This window comes from Pristiophorus japonicus, chromosome 16, assembly GCF_044704955.1.
Source record: "Pristiophorus japonicus isolate sPriJap1 chromosome 16, sPriJap1.hap1, whole genome shotgun sequence".
Lineage (NCBI taxonomy): Eukaryota > Metazoa > Chordata > Chondrichthyes > Pristiophoridae > Pristiophorus > Pristiophorus japonicus.
In genome coordinates this window covers 43,639,061-43,652,629 of record NC_091992.1, presented here as the reverse complement: position 1 = coordinate 43,652,629, position 13,569 = coordinate 43,639,061, and the positions used below count along the sequence as shown (strand labels likewise).

The window sequence follows — 13,569 nt, the reverse complement described above, 5'->3', positions numbered from 1 at the left end:
TGGAGGGAGTGCAGCGTAGGTTTACCAGAATGAAACCTGGACTTTAAGGGTTAAGTTACGAGGAGAGATTACACAAATTAGGATTGTATTCTCTTGAATTTAGAAGCTTAAGGGTTGATCTGATCGAAGTTTACAAGATATGAAGGGGAATAGATAGGGTAGATAGAGAGAAACTATTTCTGCTGGTTGGGGATTCTAGGAATAGGGGGTATATTCTAAAAATTAGGGCTAGACCTTTGTCAGCTGTAGTTCAGTGGGTAACACTCTCATTTCTGAGTCAGAAGGTTGTGTGTTCAAGTCCCACTCAGGGACTTGAGCACAAAAAATACCATGACACTCAGATCTCGTTGCACCTCCCTTTTCCTAATCTGCTGCAATTCAGATAATATTCTGCCTTCATGTTTTTGCCACCAAAGTGGATAACCTCACATTTATTCACATTATACTGCATCTGCCATGTATTTGCCCACTCACCTAACCTATCCAAGTCACCCTGCAACCTCTTAGCATCCTCCTCACAGCTCACACCACCACCCAGCTTAGTGTCATCTGCAAACTTGGAGATATTACTCTCAATTCCTTCAACTAAATCATTGATGTATATTGTAAATAGCTGGGGTCCCAGCACTGAGCCCTGCGGCACCCCAATAGTCACTGCCTGCCATTCTGAAAAGGACCCGTTTATCCCGACTCTCTGCTTCCTGTCTGCCAACCAGTTCTCTATCAACGTCAATACATTACCCCCAATCCCATGTGCTTTGATTTTGCACACCAATCTCTTGTGTGGGGCCTTGTCAAAAGCCTTTTGAAAGTCCAAATACACCACATCCACTGGTTCTCCCTTGTTCACTCTACTAGTTATATCCTCAAAAAATTCTAGAAGATTTGTCAAGCATGATTTCCCTTTCATAAATCCATGCTGACTTGGACCGATCCTGTCACTGCTTTCCAAATGCGCTGCTATTTCATGTTTAACAATTGATTCCAACATTTTCTCCACTACTGATGTCAAGCTACCTGGTCTATATTTTCCCATTTTCTCTCTCCCTCCTTTCTTAAAAAGTGGGGTTACATTAGCTACCCTCCAATCCATAGGAACTGATCCAGAGTCGATAGACTGTTGAAAAATGATCACCAATGCATCCACTATTTCCATGGTTACTTCCTTAAGTACTCTGGGATGCAGACAATCAGGCCTGGGGATTTATCGGCCTTCAATGCCATCAATTTTCCTAACACAATTTCCTGACTAAGGAAGGATTTCCTTCAGTTCCTCCTTCTCACTAGACCCTCGGTCCCCTAGTATTTCCGGAAGGTTATTTGTGTCTTCTTTAGTGAAGACAGAACCAAAGTATTTGTTCAATTAGTCTGCCATTTCTTTGTTCCCCATTATACATTCACCTGATTCTGACCGCAAGGGACCTACATTTGTCTTCACTAATCTTTTTCTCTTCACATATCTTTAGAAGCTTTTGCAGTCAGTTTTTATGTTCCCAGCAAGCTCTCATACTCTATTTTCCCCCTCCTAATTAAACCCTTTGTCCTCCTCTGCTGAATTCTAAATTTCTCCCAGTCCTCAGGTTTGCTGCTTTTTCTGGCCAATTTATATGCCTCTTCCTTGGATTTAACACTATCCCTAATTTCCCTTGTTAGCCATGGTTAAGCCACCTTCTCCGTGTTATTTTTACTCCAGACAGGGATGTATAATTGTTGAAGTTCATCCATGTGCTCTAAATGTTTGCCATTGCCTCCACCATCAACCCTTTAAGTGTCATTCGCTAGTCTATTCTAGCTAATTCACGTCTCATACCATCGAAGTTACCTTTGCTTAAGTTCAGGACCCTAGTCTCTGAATAAACTGTGTCACTCTCCATCTTCATAATTAATTCTACCATATTATGGTCACTCTTCCCCAAGGGGCCTCGCACAACAAAATTGCTAATTAGTCCTTTCTCGTTACACAACACCCAGTCTAGGATGGCCAGCTCTCTAGTTGGTTCCTCAACATATTGGTTTAGAAAACCATCCCTTAGACACTCCAGGAAATCCTCCTCCACTGTACTGCTACCAGTTTGGTTAGCGCAATCTATATGTAGATTAAAGTTGCCCATGATAACTGCTGTAGCTTTATTGCACGCATCCCTAATTTTTTGTTTGATGCCATCCCCAACCTCACTACTACTGTTTGGTGGTCTGTACACAACTCCCACTAGCGTTTTCTGCCCTTTAGTATTCCGCAGCTCTACCCATATAGATTCCACATCATCCAAACTAATGTCCTTCCTTACTATTGCGTTAATTTCTTCTTTAACCAGCCACACTACCCCACCTCCTTTTCCTTTCTGTCTATCCTTCCTGAATGTTGAATACACCTGGATGTTGAGTTCCCAGCCTTGGTCATCCTGGAGCCATGTGTCCGTAATCCTAATTATATCAGATTCGTTAATAGCTGCGTGCGCAATTAACTCGTCCACCTTATTCTGAATATTCCTCGCATTGAGGCACAGAGCCTTCAGGCTTGTCTTTTTAACACACTTTGTCCCTTGAGACTTTTGCTGTAATGTGGCCCTTTTTGATTTTTGCTTTGGGTTTCTCTGCTCTCCACTTTTACTTTTCTTCTTTCTGTCTTTTGCTTCTGCACTCATTCTACTTCCCTCTGTCTCCCTGCATTGGTTCCCATCCCCCTGCCATATTAGTTTAACCCCTCTCCAACAGCACTAGCAAACACTCTCCTTCGGACATTGGTTCCGGTCCTGCCCAGATGCAGACCGTCCGGTTTTTACTGGTCCCACCTCCCCCAGAACCGGTTTCAATGTTCCAGGAATTTGAATCGCTCCCTCTTGCACCACTCCTCAAGCCATGTATTTATTTTAGCTATCCTGAATCTCTGACTCTGACTAGCACGTGGCACTGTTAGCAATCCTGAGATTACTAACTTTGAGGTCCTGCTTTTCAATTTAACTCCTAGCTCCCTAAATTCAGCTTGTAGGACCTCATCCAATTTTTTACCTATATCGTTGGTACCTATATGCACCACGACAACTGACTGTTCACCTCCCCCCCCCTCCAAAATGTCTTGCAGCCGCTCCGAGACATCCTTGACCCTTGCACCAGGGAGGCAACATACCATCCTGGAGTCTCGATTGCGGCCGCAGAAACGTCTATCTATTCCCCTTACAATAGAATCCCCTACCACTATAGCTCTCCCACTCTTCTTCCTGCCCTCCTGTGTGCATAGCCACCCATGGTGCCATGAACTTAGCTGCTGCTGCCTTCCCCTGATGAGTCATCCCCCACCAACTGTACCCAAAACAGTGTATCTGTTTTGGAGGGGCATGACCGCAGGGAACCCCTGCACTACCTTTCTTCCATTGCTCTTCCTGCTGGTCACCCATTCCCTATCTACCTGAGTAACCTTTAGCTGCGATATGATCAACTCACTAAACGTGCTATTCACGACATCCTCAGCATCTCGGATGCTCCAGAGTGAATCCATGCGCAGCTCCATTCCGTAATGCAGTCTCTCAGGTGCTGCAGCAGGATACACTTCCTGCACATGTAGTCGTGAGGGACACTTGAAGCATCCCTGGCTTCCCACATAGCACAGGAGGAGCATGACATGGGTCTGGATTCTCCTTCCATGACTTAACCCTTAGATTAACTTAATTTGGCAACAGTGTCAAAGGTTACCGACTGATGAGGAAATAAAAAGAAGAAAAAAGGATTAAATACTCACCGATTCACCAGCCAATCACTTACCCGCTTGGCTGTGACGTTACCCTTCGATTTCTTTCTACTTCTTTGTCTACCTTCTGCCCCTGCATCAGCTGGCCTCCTCAACTGCCGCTGCTCGAACTCCCGCTGGCCTCCTCAACTCTCGGGCCTTTTATAGGCCTCCCGACTGCCTCTGTTCGAACTCCCACTGGCTCCTCAACTCTCGGGCCTTTTATAGGCCTCCCGATTACCGCTGCTTGAATCCCGCTGCCTCCTCGACTCTCGGGGGTAGAGACTAGGGGGGGGGTTGTGCATTGAGCAGTGTGAGAGGCTAGTGGTGCAGTTGGTAGGAAATGGCTTTTGAAGAAGCAGTCACTGACCTTGACCACTCAACTGAGGTCATGAAACTTCTTTGGACACTGGCTCCAGGTCATGGGGCCAACACTACTGGCAGTGACCGCCTCAGCAATGCTGGCCCCCTGTGGGAAGAGGACCTCTCGTCCCGTGTTGAGCCCCTGCATAAAGCTTCAGTGCGGCGTGTGGGTTCTTGGGTGCCCCTTTTCCTTGGCCTATTGAGCCATTTATGTTCGCACTGAAGCACTTTCAGCATTTTTTTATGTGCAGAAGGTAGTTTATCTTTCAGAGCTGCAGGCTGCATAGTGTGAAGGTTTTTTAATTTTAATTTTTGCAGCAGTCAGTTTGGCCTCAAGAGCTAGAGACTGCCTTGAAAAGGAGCAGGCTAGATTAAGTAAAGCCATTCTCGCTCCAGCGACATGAACCTGGGCCCCCTACTGATTGCACAGCCTGTCAGTAACACGTTAGTCGCTAGGCTGCGCACTACAATCATGATCATTAGCAGGCAGCACCAAAATTGACGTGCTCTGCTCCATACACTTTCTGAACGGGCGCGGGCATATCTCGCATCGCCGTGCCTGCGCCTGTTTTGGGCCTTATCAAATTTCATCCCCACAGTCTCTTTAGTTGTCAGCAGTTATCTTTTTAATATTGTATTGGAATTTATATCTTAATTTATTTATCTATCTGCAATGGACTCACATGTGTACTTGGTGGCAGATTGAAACACTATTCACTGATTGTGAGCTGATCATTTTAATTACAATTATGAACAAAAAGTATGATGCACATTGTGATATACAGCATAAAACATTCTGTTAGCTTAAAGCCCCAACGCTATTAACTAATGCAGAATGTTGAAACCTTGTGGGATAGCTCGGGTATATAACTGGCTTGCAGATCTCCCGCTCATTATAGAAACTGCCTGATTTTAATTTCCATTGAGAATCAATGATCAGGCAATTCCTGTAATAGACACCCGATCTGGAACTCCAGGTTTTTGCCTGGATGAGAAATTGAAAATCTACCCCTTTATAATATTCTGGAGCATAATTAATTATTGGAGCGATATATTTGGCTCAGTGAGTACAGTATTATTATATTTGAATAAACAATCTAATTGCTGTGGTGATAACTTACTGCATTTATTTCCAGACCCACTGGAACACTCTGTCAAAGAAACAGTACAAGAGAAGTGTAATTGCTACAACGTGGCTGCTCCCATGAGGGTGTTATCTAGTATTCAGCTAACAATATGCAAATATCTTACATATCAAGGCTCAAAAAGCACCTTGGTGCCAACTGCAAGATAATATTCCAATTGAAAAAGATTTTTAAAAATGGGCTTACATTTTTCAATAAATATAAAATAAATTTTTTATGGGGAGAGATACATTTTACTTTTGTTAACATAGAAACATAGAAATATAGTAATTAGGTGCAGGAGCAGGCCATTCGTCCCTTCGAGCCTGCACCGCCATTCAATAAGATCATGACTGATCATTCAACCTCAGTACCCATTTCCTGCTTTCTCTCCATACTTCTTGATCCCTTTGGTCGTAAGGGCCATATCTAACTCCCTTTTGAATATATCGAACGAACTGGCCTCAACAACTTTTTGCGGTAGAGAATTCCACAGGTTAACCACTCTCTGAGTGAAGAAGTTTCTCCTCATCTCGGTCCTAAATGGCTTACCCCTTATTCTTAGACATTAAACAGGTAGACTAGGAGGAGTGTGAGTCACAACACACCGGGATGAAATAATGAAGTTTTAATTTAAATGGAGAGTCTGACTGTCTTTTTCTCCCCATGTATCAATTTACTAGGTAAATCCTACATGTTGTACACATCTTTCATAATTACCAATAAGTAAAATGGGCATTACAAAATATACATTGTTCTTCCACTTTGCTGTCTCCCACCAGTGCTCAGCCTTATCTTGTCCCCCAATATTCATCCCTCTCTCCCTGATATTCAGTCACCTCTCTCTTCCCGATATTCAACCTTATCTCTCTTCCCCAATAGTCAGGCTCCCCTCTCTGTCATCTAAATATTCAGACCACCTCCTGTTCATCAGATCTCCTCTCTCCCTAATATTCAGCCTACACTCTCTTGGAAAATTGCTGGCTCCCTCCACCCAGCATAATCCAGGCAGAAGGGCAGTACAAAGCCAAGCAGTTGAAAGTGGTTTTCCTGCTTCGTGGCTATTTTAATGCTGCTGTTTTCTTGGTCAGTTGAGGCGCCCGCATGACTCAGGTGGGAGCCTAATGAATAAATGTAGTTGGGGTCCAATGATGTCATTAGGACTCTGATGCAACTTGAACTTTTTACTGAGCAAAGTGTCTACTGCACAAGCTCTGCTCAATAAAACCTGGTGGGCATCCAGTACAGAATCTGTCAGATAAATTTAAAACTTAGCTTGGTGGGACCAGGAGGAGCTGAAGTGTTGCAAGTTCAGAAGGAGATAGATTAGAGTGAGTGAGGGGAGTGAGAAACTGGCAAGGCTGATGTCACACCGATAGTTCACAACAAAAAGGTTGAGAGGATAGGAGGCCAGAGAGATAGGTCCACATGGAATGTGAATTCTAAAGGTAGCAGAAAGGATTCATTGTGTGACAGGGAAGCCTCTTGGCCAAAAAAGTGGGGTGTAGAAGAAGAGCTCATCATGACAAGCTTAAAATTCGATGTGAGCATAAGTGAATGAAGCTGAGGACAGATTATTCAGAGTCAGAGAGAGGAAGGTCAGAGAGGAGAGTGAAAATAAGACAAGGGATGAGGTTGGAAGGAGGGATTGGGTCAGAAGAAAGTAAAGGGGAAAAGGGATCAGGAGAGGCATTGGTATCCAAGAGTTGCTGAATCTTGTGATCCCTACCACGTGAATGAAAGAAAAAAAGGTTTTTGTTGAAGTGAATGAGGTGAAGGATGAAAGGAACTGAAGACCAGGACAGCTCTAAAATACAGTGAGTTAATATTGCCAAAAAGAAAGGTCGCGAGCATTCATGAGGTGGCGAAGATGGATCTGATGAAGCAGCAAGAGTAGTGCATGGAGGAATGTTGACTATCACGTCAATATCTGTGATCATGAGTGGATGTGACCCAGGAAAAGTGGAATTTAGGCTGGAATCAATGTGGAATGAATTGGAACCAGAGACAGTTGATGGCAAAAGAGTTGTGAAAGCAAGTTTTAGCAAACACATGATCAAGCGCAAAAAGGGAAAAGGATAACAATGAATGTGCACAGGATTAGCAAACGAGCCAAAGGTGGGCAGAGGAAACGTTTCAAGGACGTCCTCAAAGCCTCCCTGATAAAGTGCAACATCCCCACTGACACCTGGGAGTCCCTGGCCAAAGACCGCCCTAAGTGGAGGAAGTGCATCTGGGAGGTCGCTGAGCACCTCGAGTCTCATCGCCGAGAGCATGCAGAAATCAAAGCGCAGGCAGTGGAAAAATCGTGCGGCAAACCTGTCCCACCTACCTTTCCTTCAACGACTATCTGTCCCACCTGTGACAGGGACTGTGGTTCTCGTATTGGACTGTTCAGCCACCTAAGGACTCATTTTAAGAGTGGAAGCAAGTCTTCCTCGATTCCGAGGGACTGCCTATAATGATGATGACAGGATAAAAGAAAGAAACAAAAATCAGGTCAAAGCAGAGCAGAATTCTTCAAGATGGACATTCCTGGAAGGGAAGTGGCAGTGAATCAAAATATCAAACAAAAAGCAAAATACTGCAGACGCTGGAAATCAAAATATAAACAGAAAGTGCTGGAAACACTCAGCAAGTCTGGCAGCATGTATGGGGAAAGGAAAGAGGTCAGGATAACGTTTCAAGTTTATGACCCTGCAACAGAACCCAATGAAGTCTGTATTCAGTAATCATTAGTATAATAAACTCGACTTTGTTTGATAGAAACCAAAACTCAAATGCATATCAAATGATGTCGGCCTGTTGGACTCAAATCATTCCCTGCACCTTATAGAAATAAGTAACAGAAATCTGTATTAACCTTGTATGTACTGTAGACAACAATAAATTATATGTTCATTTAAAAATAAGTAAGGATTTTAAGAACAATGGAAAAACTGAATATACTCGGAAAGTCCAAAATGAAAAAAAGGAATATTTTTATCCAACCAGATAGTAGAACTTGGAGAACTGTTGAACTATATGCATCCTCTTGATTCTTTTGATGCGGAGATTTTCAGATAAACTTCACAAGGAGCTACTTTTGCTGTTTTTTTTACAGTTGTCTTTAGTTGCTTACCTTACTAGCCAACACATATTTATGAATTGAAAGTTTGGGGTAGATTTTGATAGTGCTGGTGAGCTGAATGCCCTGAACAGGCATTTCATTGCTGCGCGCTGGCTCTGGGCAAGTGCAGTATCGGGCAGCCCAGAGGCTGGGAGAATGGTAGACCTGGAGGAGAACTACTTCTCTTCCTGACCCCTTAAATATGATTTTTGCACTTACCTTCTGCTCAGGTTTTACGTGGGGTCCGTCCAGTAGAGTTAAAAATGCAATAAGGATTATGACACGAGCCTCCCACCTGACTCAGGCAGCGGCTTGGCCATCCAGTAGAGGCTCCGCTGGGAAAACAGTGGCAGGGCAGAAACAGGGCGCTATGTCTACCACCTCCATTTTAACTCCGCTACTGCCCTGTTTCTGCCAGGTAGAGGAAGTCAAAATCTCCCCATTGAGTGTGGGCAGGCTGTTCAGCCATTTGTCATGAAAACGTACCCCGGTGCTATTCTCATTGGATGTTCATAAGCTTGCACTTTCCAACAGGAGTTACTGGAAAGGGATGGGGAATGGGAGCCCTTACTGATTTCTGCCTCCCTAATCTGGGGGTGCTAAGGACAATTTGACATTCCTTTTGTTGCCCGAGGTGAGATAAGCCAAGCAAGATCATTTTTCTATGAAAAACATTCAGTTACTCTTCTGACTGCTAAAAAAAATATGCCTATGGGTATAAGATGGAGATTGGGAAGCAAATGTTTTCCCTGGTAATTTCTGATTGATCAATGCAAGAACTGTGGATTGTTTCTGTTATGTATCTGGACTTGTATATACTCTGTACAGCCACCAGAGGGCTCATTCCCAGAAGTCCTAAGGGATCTCATAATCCCTTGGGAGCACAGCTATTTAAGAGTGCTTCATAGGTTGGAGAGGCACTCTGGAGACCTGCAATAAAAGACTAAGGTCATACTTTACTTTGAGCTCATAGTGTTTAGTCTGACTCTTTCTCCATACACTACAACTGGCGATGAGATACAGATAGCGAACCCAAAGATGCAGAGAACAGTGGGCATCCTGGAGAAATTCTCGGAGGGAGATGTTTGGGAAACTTTTGTGGAGCGACTCGACCAATACTTCGTGGCCAACGAGCTAGATGGGGAAGAGAGCGCTGCCAAACGAAGGGCGATCCTCCTCACCGTCTGTGGGGCACCAACATATGGACTCATGAAGAATCTGCTCACTCCAGCGAAACCCATGGAGAAATCGTACAACCCGTGGAGAAATTGTGCACACTGGTCCGAGAGCATTTGAACCGGAAGGAAAGTGTTCTGATGGCGAGGTACCAGTTCTACACCTACAAAAGATCCGAAGGTCAGGAAGTGGCGAGTTATGTCGCCGAGCTAAGACGCCTTGCATGACATTATGAATTTGAAGGACATTTGGAGCACATGCTCAGAGACTTTTTTGTACTTGGCATTGGCCACGAAACCATACTTCGCAAACATTTGACTGTAGAGACCCCAACCTTGAGTAAGACCATAGCGATAGCCCAGGCGTTCATTGCCATCAGTGACAATACTAATCAATCTCACAGCACACAAGTGCTGCTACAAGTACCGTGAACAAAGTGGTGTTGTTTTCGAATCATAACGGACAGGGCAGGTCACACATACCTGCAGCTACATGTCCACAGATGTCTCAGAGTCCACCATCAAGGGTGATGAATGCAAGGCCATTAACACCTTGTTGGCGCTGCGGGGGTGATCATCGTTTCCAATAATGCCGATTCAAAGGATACATTTGCAAGGGCTGTGGAACAATGGGACACTTCCAGCGAGTGTGCAGGCGAGCTGCTAGGCCTGCTAAACCTGCAAACCACCACGTTGCAGAGGAAGACAGATCCACGGTGGATCACAACGAAACAGAACCTCTGATAGAGGAGGCAGAGGTACATGGGGTGCACACATTCACCATGAATTGTCCCCCGATAATGCTGAAGTTTGAACTAAATGGACTCCTGGTGTCAATGGAGCTGTACACGGGCACGAGCCAGTCCATCATGGGCAAAAAGACTTTCGAAAGGTTGTGGTGTAACAAGGCCTCAAGGCCAGTCTTAACTCCAATTCGCACGAAACTAAGAACTTACACGAAAGAACTGATTCCTGTAATCGGCAGTGCTAACGTAAAAGTCTCCTATGATGGAGCGGTGCACAAGCTACCACTCTGGGTGGTACCGGGTGATGGTCCCACACTGCTCGGCAGGAGCTGGCTGGGAAAGATATGCTGGAACTGGGACGACATCCAAGCGCTATCACCCGCTGATGATACTTCGTGTGCACAGGTCTTAAACAAATTTCCTTCACTGTTTGAATCAGGCATCGGGACATTCCAAGGAGCAAAAATGCAGATCCACCGAATTCGGGCGGCGCGGTCCATCCATCACAAGGAGCAGTACCGTACATGATGAGAGAAAGGGTAGAGATCGAGCTAGACCAACTACAAAGAGAGGGCATGATCTCACTGATCGAGTTCAGGGAGTGAGCCAGTTCTATTGTCCCAGTCCTCAAGGGAGACGGCACCGTCAGAATCTGTGGCGATTACAAAGTAACTATCAATCGTTTCTCGCTGCAGGACCAATACCCACTTCCAAAAGCCTACGACCTCTTTGTAACACTGGCGGGAGGAAAGACGTTCACGAAGCTGGATCTGACTTCAGCCTACATGACACAGGAACTGGAGGAATCATTGAAGGCCCTCACCTGCATCAACAGGTCTTTTTGTTTATAACAGATGCCCGTTGGAATCCGATCAGGGGTGGCAATATTCCAGAGAAACATGGAAAGTTTACTGAAGTCGGTCCCGCACACCGTGGTCTTCCAGGATGACATCTTGGTCACAGGTCAGAACACAGTCGAGCATCTGCAAAACCTGGAGGAGGTTCGTCGGCTCAACCGCGTGGGGCTCAGGTTAAAATGCTCGAAGTGCGTTTTCCTGGTACCTGAAGTGGAGTTCTTGGGAAGAAGGATTGCGGCGGACGACATCAGGCCCACCAATGCGAAGCCGGAGGCAATCGAGAACGCACCGAGGCCACAGAACGTGATGGGGCTGCGGTCACTCCTGGGATCTTGAACTACTTTGGTAACTTCCTACCGGGTCTCAGCACCCTGCGAGAACCACTACATGTCTTACTACGAAAAGGGGACGAATGGGTTTGGGGCAAAAGCCAAGAAAATGCCTTTGTACAAGCGAGAAAATTGTTATGCTCAAACAAATTGCTTGTTTTGTATGATCCATGTAAGCGTTTGGTACTAGCATATGATGCGTCGTCATATGGCTTCGGGTGTGTATTGCAACAAGCTAATGATTTCAGGAAACTGCAACCGGTTGTTTATGCATGCAGGAGTCTGTCTAAGGCCGAGAGAGCCTACAGCATGATTGAAAAAGAAGCGTTAGCGTGTGTCAATGGGGTAAAGAAAATGCATCAATACCTGTTTGGGCTAAAATTCGTATTGGAAACTGACCAAAAGCCACTTATATCCTTGTTTTCTGAGAGCAAAGGGATAAATACCAACTTATCGGCCTGCATCCAGAGATGGGTGCTCATGTTGTCCACATACAACTACGCCATCCGCCACAGGCACAGAAAACTGCGCCGATGCTCTCAGTAGGCTGCCATTGCCCACCATGGGGGTGGAAATGGCGCAGCCCACAGATCTAGCCATGGTTATGGAAGCATTTGAGAGTGAGCAATCACCCATCACTGCCCGGCAGATCAAAACCTGGACAAGCCAGGACCCCTTATAATCTCTAGTCAAAAGCTGTGTGCTTCACGGGAGCTGCTACAGTGTCCCAGTTGAAATGCAGGAAGAGATAAAGCCGTTCCACTGGCGCAAAGATGAAAAGACTGCCTTCTGTGGGGCAATCGAGTAGTGGTCCCCAAGAAGGGCAGAGACACCTTCATCAATGACCGCCACAGTACCCATCCAGGCATCATAATGATAAAAGCGATAGCCAGATCCCATGTTGGTGGCCCGGCATCGATGCAGACTTAGAGTCCTGCGTTCACAGATGTAATACATGCTCGCAGATAAACAATGTACCTAGGGAGACGCCGCTAAGTTTATGGTCTTGGCCCTCCAAACCGTGGTTTAGGGTACACGTCGACTATGCAGGCCCATTCTTGGGTAAAATGTTCCTTGTGGTTGTAGACGCGTACTCCAAGTGGATTGAATGTGAGATAATGTCAGCTAGCACATCCGCTGCCACCACTGAAAGCCTGCGGGCTATGTTTGCCACACATGGCTTACCCGATGTCCTGGTGAGCGACAACGAGCCACGTTTTACCAGTGCTGAGTTCAAAGAATTTATGACCCGTAACGGGATCAAACATGTCACATCTGCCCCGTTTAAACCAGCACCCAATGGTCAGGCAGAGAGAGCAGTGCAAACAATCAAGCAAGGCTTGAAGAGGGTAAGTAAAGGCTCACTGCAGACTCGCCTATGCCGAGTCCTGCTTAGCTACTGCATGAGACCCCACTCACTCACTGAGATCCCACCTGCTGAACTGCTCATGAAAAGAGCACTTAAGACAAGGCTCCCGTTAGTTCACCCTGATTTACATGAACAAGTAGAGAGCAGGCGGCTTCAACAAAGTGCATACCATGATAGCGCAAATGTGTCACACGAGATTGAAGTCAATGATCCTGTATTTGTATAAAATTATGGGCAAGGTCCCAAGTGGCTTCCCGGCACTCTCGTGGCCAAAGAGGGGAGGAGGGTGTTTCGGGTCAAACTTTCAAATGGAATTCACCAGAAACACTCGGACCAAATCAAACTCAGATTCACAGACTATCCTGAGCAACCCACCTTGGACCCTACCTTTTTTGATCCCCTAACATACACACTAGTGGCAACTGGCACCACGGTTGACCACGAAGCAGAACCCATCATCCACAGCAGCCCTGCAGGGCCCAACACACCAGGCAGCCCAGCAAGGCCAACTGCACAGCAGCCCAGCGAGGGCCCAACAAATGACTCAACAGCACCAGCCTTCACACCGAGACGATCAACCAGGGCAAGAAGGGCCCCAGATTGACTCACATTGTAAATAGTAAATGTTGACTTTAGGAGGGAATGTTGTTATGTATCTGGACTTGTATATACTCTGTACAGCCACCAGAGGGCTCATTCCCTGGAGTCCCAAGGGATCTCATAATCCCTTGGGAGCACAGGTATTTAAGAGTGCTTCACAGGTTGGAGAGGCA

At 45.7% G+C, this 13,569-nt stretch overlaps 1 long non-coding RNA gene across 2 annotated transcripts in view; it reads right to left on the bottom strand.

Annotated features, from left to right (window-relative positions):
- Positions 1 to 13,569, bottom strand: part of LOC139227030 (uncharacterized) — a 134,785-nt gene that overhangs the window by 104,649 nt on the left and 16,567 nt on the right. For both annotated transcript variants that reach the window (XR_011587356.1, XR_011587355.1), the window contains exon 2: positions 7,544 to 7,667. This is a non-coding gene — a long non-coding RNA (uncharacterized lncRNA). The remainder of the gene's footprint in view (positions 1 to 7,543; positions 7,668 to 13,569) is intronic.